This window comes from Pseudorca crassidens, chromosome 7 (genome assembly GCF_039906515.1).
Source record: "Pseudorca crassidens isolate mPseCra1 chromosome 7, mPseCra1.hap1, whole genome shotgun sequence".
Lineage (NCBI taxonomy): Eukaryota > Metazoa > Chordata > Mammalia > Artiodactyla > Delphinidae > Pseudorca > Pseudorca crassidens.
Window position 1 is genome coordinate 113,400,394 of NC_090302.1, and position 15,415 is coordinate 113,415,808.

Sequence of the window (15,415 nt, forward strand, 5' to 3'; positions counted from 1 at the left end):
GCTTCTTGCAATTAAAATAAACTATGCCCCAGAATATTACAAAAATTGTGTGTCTGGTTTATTCGGAAAGCCTAAAGATTCAAAAGTCTTCTAAGGACATATCTTAGGACCTGCCAAAATTAGGAATCCTTTCCCTTGTTACCAGGAAAGTGTACTCTCCCTTGTATACTTCTGAGTGCAAAGAGTTGAAAATTGTAGGACATCAGGCAAAAGACTTTCACTCCTTTTAAATTATTTTTAATATACAGGGCAGAGTAATACCCAGAGATTACCTGCTTGATGTTGTGTGGGAGGGTACCTCCGTGCAATGGTACCCTCCAAATACACGAGCAGACGAGTTTTCCCAGAGGTCAGGGAAAGAAAGCCAACACACCTTGAGAAGCCAGGGAGAAAGAAAGTCAACACAGTTAGATAGGGTGCAAGGCGGGTGGAAAGATTAAAACCTGTGGTCATGCAATGTACATACATCCTGTCTCTTTTTGGTACGTCAGCCTCCTGTGGATGGTGGGGTAAGTAGAAACAGAGGTGAGGTTTGAGCGAGGGTGCAGAAATGGAAGGTGCCCTAAGCCAACGACACGCTCTGGCTCTGTCAGCGAGGTGTAGAGCGAGACGGCCTGGCCACAGCCCCAGGTTGCCTGTTAACCTGCTGAGCACTTTTTGGGCAGGACACGTAGGACACAGTAAGAGCGTCACCTCTGGGTGGCAGGATTAAGACCCATGAACGTTGGGTGTCTCACGGACATTTAGTGTGCCGTGAAGATACGGTGCTTGATGCACATTCGATGCCTCTTGTATGTTGAGTGCCTCACGAACATGTGGCGTCTCTTGGGCTTTCCAGCGTTTTCAATCTCTGTTCACAAGTATCAGTATATGCCCTACTGACCTCATCTGTCCACCATGTCTCACAGCTGAGTAACTTACTTCTCTGTGCTTAACACATGAGCTTTTTCTATCCTATTTATTTCTTTTCTCCCAGGACAGAATTCAGTTTTCTCAGACAACACAGTCCTGGGCTTCAGAGCGGGTACGGTGCCCAGCTGGTGATGGGGGTGCCCACAATGCAGTCAGACTTCTCGGGACTCTTTCATTGCTGGTATCGTGGTAGAATTCACGGAACCATGCTCATACCCAAGCCCAGTTTTCTCTTATTTTACTTGGGACCCTGTTGGACAAGTTTCTTAGGTTCTTTCTTAGAAAAATGTTGAAAAGGAAGTGAAAACTTTTCTAAACTAAGTGGAATTTTTCACAAGAGATTTACAGACATTCTCTGTTTTCTTCTCTCACTGAAGATATGTAGCCTAAATTGGAGGAGAGGTGCCTAGCTTTGAGAACAGACAATAGTCACAGTCACAGTATTGTGCTATAACGTCCAACATGAGGAACTGTAGTTAACACTAGAGTTAACTGTGTGGTATATTTGAAAATTATGTGGTATATTTGAAAATTGTTCAGAGACCAGATACGAAGAGTTCTCATCACAAGGGGAAGAAACATGTTTTTCCGTTTTTTGGTATCTACATGAGATGATGGATGTTAACTAAGCATTGTGGTCATTGTTTCACTATATATGTGAGTCAAATCATGATGCTGTACCCCTTGAACGTATGCAGTGCTGTACATCAACTGTATTTCAATAAAACTGGAAAAACCCAAACCAAACCAATGACTAAAAATAAATAAAAAGCTGTCAGCACACAGGAAGTAGTTGGAGGCACAGCAAACTATGTTATGCGAATAAAGCCAGGCTCCTGTACTTTAAGTCATAGTTTCTGGTTGGAACTGAGCTGAAGCACTAATAACAACAACTCTACCAAGACTCGTACTAGCTTTACTCCTCCTCAACCAACCAGCCAACAAAACCTTGAAACTCTCAAAGAAAGTGAAAAAGAAGAATAACGCACAGTGCTAAGAGTGTGCTTATTCCAACCATTTCTGGTTCCCCGGGAGATCCAGAGAACAGATGGTAGACATCGCCAGTGAGTGCATGTGGTGGCACTCATTCCTTTCTGCCAGCATTTCTGTCACTCTGGAAGTGGCAGCTTGTAATGTGCTATTTTATAGACTTAGCAAAAGGAGTGAAAAAGAGCACTTTTTCACAGAAATCTGGAATCAGATTTCAGTTTCTCCTAGATTCTTGTTCTCTGGCCTCAGTCAAGTTGCTCTAAGTTTTCCCTGAAATAGAAAAACTTGGAGATATGATTATTTCCCATAACAACTTTAGAAATACGTTAAAAAACAGGTCCGCAGGGCTTCCCTGGTGGCACAGTGGTTGAGGGTCCGCCTGCCGATGCAGGGGACACGGGTTCGTGCCCCGGTCCGGGAAGATCCCACATGCCACGGAGCGGCTGGGCACGTGAGCCATGGCTGCTGAGCCTGTGCATCCCGGAGCCTGTGCTCCGCAGCAGCAGAGGCCACAACAGTGAGAGGCCCGCGTACCGCAAACAAACAAACAAACAAAAAAACAGGTCCGCAGAAAATCAGAGATATGAACAAAGCCACGGAGTACTGCTTCATGTATTTGTGAGCTGTTTCAGAAAAAGAACGTTGATTCTATCACTTAGTTTCATGCACATTGTCAAGAGGAAGGGAAAGGGATTGAGATGATCTATTAGGAAAATAGTGATGCAGTTCTAGTCTAGAATTTCTTCCTGATTTCACCAGCATCAGGGAAGTAGTTGAAAATGACCTTTTCTTGTGCTTTGCCTTTTTCCTTAAGGGAGAACATGAAATTATATTGAATAGATTTGCAGTCTTGATAATATTTTTTAAACATCTTTATTGCAGTATAGTTGCTTTACAATATTGTGTTAGTTTCTGCTTTATAACAAAGTGAATCAGCTATATGTATACATATATCCCCATATCTCCTCCCTCTTGCATCTGCCTGCCACCCTCCCTATCCCACCCCTCTAGGTGGTCACAAAGCACCCAGCTGATCTCCCTGTGCTATGGGGCTGTTTCCCCCTAGCAATCTATTTTACATTTGGTAGTGTATATATGTCCATGCCGCTCTCTCACTTTCTCACAGCTTCCCCTTCCCCTTCCCCATGTCCTCAAGTCCATTCTCTACGTCTGCGTCTTTATTGCTATCCTGCCACTACGTTCTTAACCTTTTTTTTTTTTTTTTAGGTTCCAAATATAGGTGTTAGCATACATTATTTGTTTTTCTCTTTCTGACTTACTTCACTCTGTATGACAGACTCTAGGTCCATCCACCTCACTACAAATAACTCGATTTCATTTCTTTTTATGGCTGAATAATATTCCATTGTATATATGTGCCACATCTTCTTTATCCAGTCATCTGTCGATGGACACGTAGGTTGCTTCCATGTCCTGGCTATTGTAAATAGAGCTGCAATGAACATTGTGGCACATGACTCTTTTTGAATTATGGTTTTCTCAGGGTATATGCCCAGTAGTGGGATTGCTGGGTCGTATGGTAGTTATATTTCTAGTTTTTTAGGAACTTCCATGCTGTTCTCCATAGTGGCTGTTTCAATTTACATTCCCACCGACAGTGCAAGAGGGTTCCCTTTTCTCCACACCCTCTCCAGCATTTATTGTTTGTAGATTTTCTGATGATGGCCGTTCTGACTGGTGTGAGGTAATACTTCATTGTAGTTTTGATTTGCATTTCTCTAATGATTAGTGATGTTGAGCATCCTTTCATGTGTTTGTTGGCAATGTGCATATCTTCTTTGGAGAAATGTCTATTTAGGTCTTCTGCCCATTTTTGGATTGGGTTGTTTGTTTATTTGATATTGAGCTGCATGAGCTACTTGTATATTTTGGAGATTAATCCTTTGTCAGTTGCTTCATTTGCAATATTTTCTCCCATTCTGAGGGTAGTCTTTTCGTCTTGTTTATGGTTTCCTTTGCTATGCAAAAGCCTTTAAGTTTCATTAGGTCCCATTTGTTTATTTTTGTTTTTATTTCCATTTCTCTAGATGGTGGGTCAAAAAGGATCTTACTGTGATTTATGTCTTAGAGTGCTCTGCCTGTGTTTTCCTGTAAGAGTTTCATAGTGTCTGACCTTACATTTAGCTCTTTAATTCATTTTGAGTTTATTTTTGTGTATGGTGTTAGGGAGTGTTCTAAATGCATTCTTTTACATGTAGTTGTCCAGTATTCCCAGCACCACTATTGAGGGCTGTCTTTTCTCCATTGTATATTCTTGCCTCCTTTATCAAAGATAAGGTGACCGTATGTGTGTGGGTTTATCTCTGGGCTTTCTATCCTGTTCCATTGATCTATGTTTCTGTTTTTGTGCCAGTACCATACTGTCTTGATTCCTGTAGCTTTGTAGTATAGTCTGAAGTCAGGGAGCCTGATTCCTCCAGCTCCGTTTTTCTTTCTCAATATTGCTTTGGCTCTTTGGGGTCTTTTGTGTTTCCATACAAATTGTGAAATTTTTTGTTCTACTTCTGTGAAAAATGCCAGTGGTAGTTTGATAGGGATTGCATTGAATCTGTAGATTGCTTTGGGTAGTATAGTCATTTTCACAATGTTGACTCTTCCAATCCAAGAACATGGTATATCTCTCCATCTGTTTGTATCATCTTTAATTTTTTTCATCAGTGTCTTATAGTTTTCTGCATACAGGTCTTTTGTCTCCTTAGGTAGGTTTATTCCTAGGTATTTTATTCTTTTTGTAGCAAAGGTAAATAGGAGTGTTTCCTTAATTTCTCTTTCAGATTTTTCATCATTAATGTATGGGAATGCAAGAGATTTCTGTGCATTAATTTTGTATCCTGCTACTTTAATTCATTGATCAGCCCTAGCAGTTTTCTGGTAGCATCCTTAGGATTTTCTATGTATAGTATCATGTCATCTGCAAACAGTGACAGCTTTACTTCTTCTTTTTTGATTTGGATTCTTGTTATTTCTTTTTCTTCTCTGATCGCTGTGGCTAAAACTTCCAAAACTATGTTGAATAATAGTGGTGAGAGTGGGCAACCTTGTCTTGTTCCCTATATTAGAGGAAATGGCTTCAGATTTTCACCACTGAGAATGATGTCGGCTGTGGGTTTGTCATATTTGGCCTTTATTATGTTGAGGTAAGTTCCCTCTGTGCCTACTTTCTGCAGGGTTTTTATCATAAATGGGTATTGAATTTTATCAAAAGCTTTTTCTGCATCTATTGAGATGATCATATGGTTTTTATCCTTCAGTTTGTTAATACGGTGTATCACATTGATTGATTTGCATATATTGAAGAATCATTGCATTCCTGGGATGAACCCCACTTGATCATTGTGTATGACACTTTTAATATGCTGTTGGCTTCTGTTTGCTAGGATTTTGTTGAAGATTTTTGCATCTATGTTCATCAGTGATATTGGCCTGTAGCTTTCCTTTTTTGTGACATCTTTGTTTGGTTTTGGTATCAGGGTGATGGTGGCCTCGTAGAATGAGTTTGGGAGTATTCTTCCCTCTGCTATATTTTGGAAGAGTTTGAGAAGGATAGGTGTTTACTCTTCTCTAAATTTTATAGAATTCACCTGTGAAGCCATTTGGTCTTGGGCTTTTGTTTGGCAGATTTTTCATCACAGTTTCAATTTCAGTGCTTGTGATTGGTCTGTTTATATTTTCTATTTCTTCCTGGTTCAGTCTCAGAAAGTTGTGCTTTTCTAAGAATTTGTCCATTTCTTCCAGGTTGTCCATTTTATTGGCATATAGTTGCTTGTAGTAATCGCTAATGATCCTTTGTATTTCTGCATTGTCAGTTGTTTGTTCACATTATTCATTTCTAATTCTGTTGATTTGAGTCTTTTCCCTTTTTTCTTGATGAGTCCGTCTAATGGTTTATCAATTTTATCTTCTCAAAGAACCAGTTTTATTGATCTTTGCTATTGATTCCTTCATTTCTTTTTCATTTTTTTCTAATCTGATCTTTCTGATTTCTTTCCTTCTGCTAACTTTGGGGTTTTTTGTTCTTCTTTCTCTCTTTGCTTTAGGTGTAAGGTTAGGTTGTGTATTTGTGTTTTGTTGTTTTCTTGTTTCTTATTGTATTGCTATCAACTTCCCTTTTGGAACTGCTTTTGCTGCATCCCATAGGCTTTGGGTCATCATGTTTTCATTGTAATTTGTTTCTAGGTACTTTTCGATTTCCTCTTTGATTTCTTCAGTGATTTCTTGGTTATTTAGTAGTATATTGTTTGGCCTCCATGTGTTAGTATTTTTTTACAGTTTTTTCCCTGTAATTGATATCTCGTCTCTTAGTGTTGTGGTCAGAAAAGATACTTGATACAATTTCAATTTTCTTAAATTTATCAAAGCTTGATTTGTGACCCAAGATATGATCTATCCTGGAGAATGTTCCATGAGCACTTGAGAAGAAAGTGTATTCTGTTGTTTTTGGATGGAATGTCCTGTAAATATCAATTAAGTCCATCTTTTTTAATGTGTCATTTATTTATTTTCATTTTGGATGATCTGTCCATTGGTGAAAGTGGGTGTTAAAATCCCCTACTGTGATTGTGTTACTGTTGATTTCTCCTTTTATGGCTGTTAACATTTGCCTTATGTATTGAGGTGCTTCTATGTTGGATGTATAAATGCTTACAATTGTTATATCTTCTTCTTGGATTGATCCCTTAATCATTATGTAGTGTCCTTCTTTGTCTCTTGTAATAGTCTTTATTTTAAGGTCTATTTTGTCTGATGTGAGAATTGCTACTCCAGCTTCCTTTCAATTTCCATTTGCATAGAATATCTTATTCCATCCCCTCACTTTTAGTCTGTATGTGTCCCTGGGTCTGAAGTGGGTCTCTTGTAGACAGCACATATATGGGTATTGTTTTTGTATCCATTCAGCAAGCCTATGCCTTTTGGTTGGAGCATCTAATCCATTCATGTTTAAGGTAATAATCGATATGTATGTTCCTATGACCATTTTCTTAATTGTTTTGGGTTTGTTATTGTAGGTCTTTTCCTTCTCTTGTGTCTCCTGCCTAGAGAAGTTCTTTTTGCATTTGTTGTAATGCTAGTGTGGTGGTGCTGAATTCTCTTAGCTTTTGCTTGTTTGTAAAGGTTTTAATTTCTCTGTCGAATCTGAATGAGATCCTTGCTGGGTAGAGTAATCTTGGTTGTAGGTTTTTCCCTTTCATCACTTTACATATTTCCTGCCTGTCCCTTCTGGCTTGCAGAGTTTCTGCTGAAAGATCAGCTGTTAACCTTATGGGGATTCCCTTGTATGTTATTTCCTGCTTTTAATATTTTTTCTTTGTATTTAATTTTTGATAGTTTGGCATGCTTCTCCTTGGATTTATCCTGTATGGGACTCTGTATGCTTCCTGGACTTGATTGACTATTTCCTTTCCCATATTAGGGAAGTTTTCAACTGTAATCTCTTTAAATATTTTCTCAGTCCCTTTCTTTTTCTCTTCTTCTTCTGGGACCCCTATCATTCAAATGTTGGTGTGTTTAATATTGTCCCAGAGGTCTCTGAGACTGTCCTCAATTCTTTTCATTCTTTTTCTTTATTCTGCCCTGTGGTAGTTATTTCCACTATTTTATCTTCCAGGTCACTTATCGGTTCTTCTGCCTCAGTTATTCTGCTATTGTTTCCTTTTAGAGAATTTTTCATTTCATTTATTGTGGTGTTCATCTTTGTTTGTTTGCGCTTTAGTTCTTCTAGGTCCTTGTTAAATGTTTCTTGTATTTTCTCCATTCTATTTCCAACATTTTGGATCCTCTTTGCTGTCATTACTCTGAATTATTTTTCAGGTAGACTGCCTACTTCCTCTTCATTTGTTTGGTCTGGTGGGTTTTTACTTTGCTCCTTCATCTGCTGCATATTTCTCTGTCTTCTCATTTTGCTTAACTTTCTGTGTTTGGGGTCTCTTTTTTGCAGGCTGCATGTTCGTAGTTCCCTTTGTTTTTGGTGTCTGCCCCCAGTGGGTAAGGTTGGTTCAGTGGGTTGTTTAGGCTTCCTGGTAAAGGGGACTAGTGCCTGTGTTCTGGTGGATGAGGCTGGATATTGTCTTTTTGGTGGGCAGGACCGCATATGGTGGTGTGTTTTGTGGTGTCTGTGAACTTATTATGATTTTAGGCAGCTTCTCTGCTAATGGGTGGCGTTGTGTTCCTGTCTTGCTAGTTGTTTGGCATGGGGTATCCAGCACTGGAGCTTGTTGGTCATTGAGTGGAGCTGCGTGTTAGCATTGAGACGCAGATCTCTGGGAGAGCTCTCCCTGATTGATAATACCTGGGGCCAAGAGGTCTCTGGTGGTATAGGAGTATCCATAGACCTCAACCATCATGCCGATCTTTCCACTTGGATTCCACTCCAGGGGCACAACGCGAATAAACCAGGTTCCCACAGAGTGCAGTAACTTGTGGTGGCATTCATGTTTCCTGCAAAGGTTCATCTCAGTAATGGCTCCACCATGTGAAGATTCCCTCAAGATAGTCAGTCTTGGTCAGACAGGCTGGAACCTCCTTGATTACATTTTGAAGGCTTTGACAGCGCTGAGAATCTTCCAGTTTCATGATTCTCTCCTATAGATCCCCTATCTAAGCCTCCCTGGAATTTGATATACTCTGAGCTATTCATCCAAGCCCGTCCCCAGTTCAGTCTCATGGTGAGACTCCTGTGTCAGGCTCTACCCAGCTCAGGGCTCAGTGTTTTGCTTTATTCTTCCTGGAAATAAATTGTGATCTTCCTCCTCTGACAGAGCTCCTCCTTCTCATGTGAGCTCTTGTGGTGACCCAGCCCAGAAAGCCTGAAATTTAAGACCTGACTAGATAATGTTTTATCTTTGCATATCAAGCTAGACCTACCAGATTAAGATCCAGAAATGCACCAGGCTGCTGCAGTTTCCATCCAAGCTCCCTGCAGCTACTGGTTAGTTTAAACTGTACATCTAGCATAAGGCCAGAGTAGGCTTTCAGGAGTGTGGCTTAAAACTAAAAGATCTCCTCTTAGAATATAAAAAGATGGAGTGCACAGACACTGAGTTGTTTTCCTCTTGCATTTGAATATTACATGTTTTCAAGAGGTCTGGATTTTAGAGCATGTGTTTCCTCCTATTTAAGGTTTTAGGTCTTTCTCTTCCCCAATCACAAAAGATGACTTGTGTGTCAGGATAGTTTGATCACATACATAAAGCTACACAAACACATGGCCTTTTTATAACTTCACAGAGGGAAAACACTCAGTGTAAGTGGACTGCCAACCACCTGCTCTAATTTGTTATCCTCCAGTTTGTCTCATTGCTGCCTGCTTTCTGGAAAGAACAAACCACAATACCCAGCCCTGAATATGTCTGTCCCCATCACCCAGCATGGCACTCAATTTACTGTGAATTAATGACAGGGTATATTTCTGAAAAACCTCAGTAGAAGAGCACTTTAGTAATAGTCCCTTTCTGCTTGCCATGTTATACACTGCTATGAATAAAGGTTTAAGGAATTTTCTTTTTTTTTTCTACCAGAAAAGAGGTCCACAAGTATAATTTTATAACCATATTTAGGATAGAAGTCTGTTTAATTATCATAATTTAAAAAATTAATTTAGGAATTCCCTGGCAGTCCAGAGGATAGGACTCGCTCGGTGTGTCCACTTGCTGTGGCCCCAGTTCAGTGCCTGGTCGGGGAACTAAGATCTCACAAGCTATGCAGTGAGGCCTGAAAAAAAAATTATTTTAGTGTTGGCATTTCTTTTTTTTTTCAAATGGAAATATGGTTGAAACCAAGCAGGGTCCTGTGGGGTCTTCCCTGGGGACAGACCCCTCTCTCGCCCCCATGTCCCCTGCCTGTTGTTTTTAGAAAAGCTTTAGCCTCTTAGGCCTTCTCCAGGTTCCAAAGAGCAAATTTAATCAGAAAATTGAGAAAATACATAAACAAAGGAAAATTATCAAGCAAGATGGAATAATAAGAGTGTAGCCATAAAACGAATTCAAGGACATTTATTTCCTCCTTAAGGGCTGTAGATAATATCCTGAGCCATATCCTTGAGTTGTTCTGCAGATACTGAAGCCCCCACCAGGTGGAAGAAGTTAACTGCATGCTGACCACCAGCACATAGACCCCAGACTGCTTGGAGCCAGAAAACTGGTAATTGAGTTTCCTGGAATATCACCCTGTCAGCTCATCATCAACCAATCAGAGAATTGTACACTAGCTGATCATGCACTCTGTGACCCTCTCCTTCCCCAGCCTTTCAAAACCGTTCCGTGAAAGTCATCAGGGAATTTGGGCGTTTTGAGCATGAGCTGCCCATTCTCCTTGCTTCGTACCTTGTAATGAACACTGCACTTTCCTTCCTCACAACCTGCTGTCAGTAGATTGGCTTTACTGAGCAAGGGAGAGTGGACCCAAGTTTGGTTTGGTAACATTGTTTACAGAATTTCTTGATTACTAAAACAAACTTATTCTTTAAAATATATATATATATATACATATATATGTATATATATATGTATATATATACATACACACACACATATTTATTTATTTAGCTGCACTGCATCTTAGTTGTGGCACACGGGATCTTCATTGCCCTGTGCAGGATCTTTAGTTGCGACACGTGGGATCTTTTAGTTGCAGCGTGTGAACTCTTAGTTGCAGCGTGTGAACTCTTAGTTGTAGCATGTGAACTCTTAGTTGTGGCATGTGGGATCTAGTTCCCTGACCAGGGATCAAACTGGGGCCCCCTGCATTGGGAGGGTGGAGTCTTAGCCACTGGGCCACCAGGGAAGTCCCAAAACAAACTTATTCTTTTTAAAATGGACACACTGAGTAAGAAACTAATAGGTAAATGGAAGAGAAATCCATAAATAGACACTGGTATAAATAGGAAATGTAGTGTATGGTAAAGTTTACATTTCAAATCAGTCGAAAAGGAAATCACATTTAACAAATGATTTTGGCATAACTAGCTTTCCTCCAAAAGAAAACCAAGTTATTCTCCCTATGTTACTTATATATAAAAATAAATTTCAGGTGCATTTAATTCATTAGACAATTAAAATCCAAGAACATTGAGATTATTTAGATAATTCTGGGGTGAAGGAACATTTGCTTGGCAAGATGAGGAACCTAAGTGACAAAGAAAAAGACCGATAAATTTGACCACAAACAAATTGACAAATTTCTGTATGGTCAAAGATGCCATAAAACATATCAGCAACTCTAGCCGGGGCCACAGGGAGCAAAAGCACCACCCAGCAGACCCCTGCTTGACTTCCTGGCCTCAGAAGTGTGAGAAATAATAAATCGTTGTTGTTTTAGGCCACTAAGTTTTAGTGTGGTTTGTTACACAGAAATATATAACCAAAGCACAGGAGTACCTATTCAAGTGAAAAAAGAAAAAAAAAAAAAGCATGCTTTTTGACCCAGCAAACCCTCTTTTCAGAATCTATCTTTCAGAAATAATACCAGTGGAGACCATCTCTATGTCTGTTGAGTGGGATCTAATGAAATAGGTTTCAGTACATTTATCTCATGGAGTATTGATTAATTGATCTCTGCAGAAATGTTCATGATTTACTCTTAAAAAAATTCAGGTGGCAAAATAATGTATATACTATAATCTCATTTTAAAAGATTAAAACTAATATATATGAATATAAGCTCATGTATGTTTTTATGAGCTTAGAGAAAAATGTAGATTATATATGTGAAACTGTTAACAGTGGTTTCTTGGGGGAGTGAGCACAGGGTGAGCTCTGGAAACAGACTGCATACGGACCTTATGTATGCATGTTTGTGTTATTGGTTTTTTGCAAGGAACAGACTTTTGTTTGAAAGAAAAATCCAATAAAATACTTAAATAAAAAGAATCAAAGGAACCTAAACACACTCTTGTTGTAAAAAGAAAAAAATATACCAAAGTATATAAACTAGAAAGAGATATAATCAGGTAATCCTTTTAACTCAGGTTATGAAACTGAGTCCCCCTAAAACCAAGTTCCCTTACCGAGTTTATGATTCATCTCTCCATCCAAAATTTTATTCCTTTTCTTATCCCCTCTGACCTCAATCCTATGCTCACTGAACACTCATCAACCAGAATCAGATGACTAAAATTGTTGTTGTTGTTAACATTGTTAAAGTACTAAAATTGCTATTATAGATATCATTAACACATAAATGCAGGTTGTTTCTCCAGGGCAAGATGAGCTCACAGACCCCCCAGCCATGGAACACCTGGCCAGATAATCATAATCCAGAGACATCCTGACTCCTGATTTTCGATTAAGAAATGTGACAAGACAATGATTAACCCCAGCTTCTGTTTTTCCCCTTTAAAACAAACAAACAAACAAACACACACACACAACTCGTAGACCAAGGGGGAGTGGATCTGCGGATTGTCTCCCACCCCCTTGCTTGGATCTCTGCAATAAACCCTTACTTTGCTGCAAACTCCTCCTATCGCTGTGGGAGTTTGGCTTTCTACGCCTTGGGCACAGGCCCTTTGCTCTGTTACAGTTAAGAGTAAACTGCATTATTTACCCAACAGTATGTCAGGGGCATCTTTCTGTGTCAGTACAAATAGATCCCAATAACCCTTTTTAATGTTTTCAGAATACTCCATTGTTTGGATATATTGGAATGTATTCAGTCAATTCCTTATTGTTAGACATTTACATTGTTTTTAGTTTTTCTGATTATAAACAATGATGGTTACCTTGTATATATATATATATACATATTTGCCCTCTTGTCTTAGAAGTGAACTTGCTGTCAAGGATATGCATACAGCTGGCATGCCTTCTGCAAAGACTAGAGCAGTTTATGTTCCCACCAACAGTTTATGACAGGAGCCTAAAGAAGGATCTGACTAGTCATTCTTCATGAAAGCAGCAAAGAGTTTACTTAGATTATCAATTGGCAATGTTTTCATGTTGCTTTGCTGTACAAAGGGATGTGGGTAGAACTGGCGTTCTTGTGCATTCAGACACCAAAATTCCTACTGACTGGGGGTGGGAGGGGTCACAGAAGGTTAGCCTAGGAGTCGGGAAATGAGGGAAACAAGTCTTTTGCTTGGAGATTGAAGAGAGGAGATATACCAAAGCAGACTGCCCCAGCTTGCCAGGTTGGATGACTTGCAGTGCCATCTTCTGGCAAAGAAGCCAAAAACGTTCAATTTCCACACTAGCAATAAATTACTTCTTATAAAGCAGGACTAAACCAGACTGGCAGGAGAACCCGAGAGGTTTTAGGCGCTGGTGTGTTTGGGAGGGCATGAGGGGGAAGGAAGCAGACTTCTTTGAAGCCAAGGTCTGAATCATTTACATCTGAGGTCTCTGGCAGAATCTGTGGTGTCTCTGCCGTGCTACACACAACACATACAAACAGGTACTACAACCTGGGGAGGAACTAAGGTGGCTAGACCACTGTCCTCCTTCAGCTTCAAGTTTGGATTCTCCAGTATCTCGGCTTTACTCTAGGGAAGGCAATTTAGCTGAAGGACTACACCGCACCTGATCCCTTATTACACAAAGTCTGTCTCTATCTGCAGCCTGCAAGCCTGCAATGAAGAAAGGTACTCAGACCACTAACCCTTTCAATATACCAGCGAGTAATGCGTACACCCGTTAGATGTAAAGGTGTAGAACCATATTTTATTTGTTTTGTTTTTGTTTTAATTTTTTCTCTTTAAACCAAGTTATACTAAAAAAAAATTTCAAGACTTAAAAATACTTTCTTGCTTTAATCATCCAGAATATACTAGGAATAGGCTTGCTTTTAAAAAACATTCTGTTTATTTATTTATTGAGGTGCAGTCAATGTACAATATTACTTAAGTTTAAGGTGTACAACACAGTGATTCAATATTTTTACAGGTTATACTTCATTTACAGTTATTACAAAATAATGGCTATATTTCCCTGTGCTGTATAATATATCCTTTATCATTTATTTTATACATAGTAGTTGTACCTCAATCCCATACCCCCATCGTGCTCCTCCCTCCTTCCCTCTCCCCACTGGTAACTACTAGTTTGCTTTCTATATCTGTGAGTCTGTTTCCTTTTTGCTGTTTTTTGTTTGTTTGTTTCGTTTTTTAAAGTATTTCTTAGAGGGCTTCCCTGGTGGGCAGTGGTTGAGGATCCACTTGCCAATGCAGGGGACACAGGTATGAGCCCTGGTCCGGGAAGATCCCACATGCTGCGGAGCAACTAAGCCCGTGCGCCACAACTACTGAGCCTATGCTGTAGAGCCCGCGAGCCACAACTACTGAGCCTGTGCTCTAGAGCCTGCAAGCCACAACTACTGAGCCCGTGTGTCACAACTGCTGAGCCCTTGTGTCACAACTGCAGAGGCCCATGCACCACAACGAGAGGGGTCAACACAATGAGAAGCCCCCGCACTGCAATGAAGAGTACCTCCTGCTCGCCACAATTTGAGAAAGCCTGCGTGCAGCAATGAAGACCCAACGCAGCCGAAAATAATAAATTTATAAAGGAAGAAAAAAAATATTTGTTGGATTATAGCTGACTTTTTGTTACATTCACTAGTTTATACTATTTTTTAGATTCCACATGTAAGTGATATCATACAGTATTTGACTTATTTCACTTGTCTTGATTTTTAAAGCAAATTTAGTTTAAAAATATGGCATCCCTAAGAAATGGCCCTCAAGTTTTAAAAAAAATCCCTTTTGCGGTATGTGCGGGACGAATTTATCACAGGCTTTACTCCACACCAGCTTCAGCGGGTTCTGTCGGCCGCCGGGCCTCGCTCCTGTGAGTGAGGGACGCTCTGGTCTCCCTTTCCTCCTCTCTTCTCCTCCCGCACCTAGAGAGCCCGCCCCCGCCCCCGCCCCTGCCCTTCCCGGCCGCCCCTGCCCTTCCCGGCCACCCCCGCTCCGCGCCGGCTTCGGCGCGCTGACGTCACACGCCCGCGCCACGGACGCCCCACCCTCTGCCCTGGCTCCGGGATTTGGGGCGCCGCTTGTGGAGTCCTGAGCCTGAACCCGGAGCGCATCTCCGCGTTGCCGGGTAGCCAGCGCCCGCGTGGCGAGGCTGGGGGACGAACCGGCAGGGAGCACCCAGCCCCAATGCGCCCGGCCCGCGAGGCCGCCGGCAGTCGCCTCTGAGAAGTTGGGGGGCGGCGCCCGGCGAACACCCCACGCCGCCGCAGCCGTTGCAGGGGGCTCGGAAACCGGTTTGTTTCGTCCGGTGGCGCAGACCCGTGTCCCGGGGCGTTGGCCGGAGTGGCGCGGGCTGCGGCCCAATGCCCTTTCTGGACCGCGGGGGGGTGCCTCGGGCTAGCTGAGCCCCGCGGGAAGGCGGCGACCCCCGGACGGTGCCCGCCCACGGCCTGGGTCCTGAGGTGAGCTGCACTCGGGGCGGCGTGACGTGCGCGATGGTGGGGTCGCTCGGGAAACGGGAGAGCTTGCCTCGACTTCCGATGTAGAGGCTGCGGGGTCCTCCCTGAAGTGCGCGGAAAATAGCACCAG

The 15,415-nt window shown here is 41.4% G+C and overlaps 1 protein-coding gene across 2 annotated transcripts in view; it reads left to right on the top strand.

Moving 5' to 3' along the window:
- NEK1 (NIMA related kinase 1) overlaps positions 1–15,415 on the top strand; it is a 231,468-nt gene that overhangs the window by 4,268 nt on the left and 211,785 nt on the right. The window contains exon 1 of one of the 2 annotated variants that reach the window (XM_067745386.1): positions 14,855–15,288. The exons of the other annotated variant lie outside the window; for it this stretch is intronic. The gene's annotated coding sequence lies outside the window, so the exon portion shown is untranslated. Of the gene's footprint in view, positions 1–14,854; positions 15,289–15,415 lie in introns of those variants that run through there. 2 annotated transcript variants of the gene reach the window in all.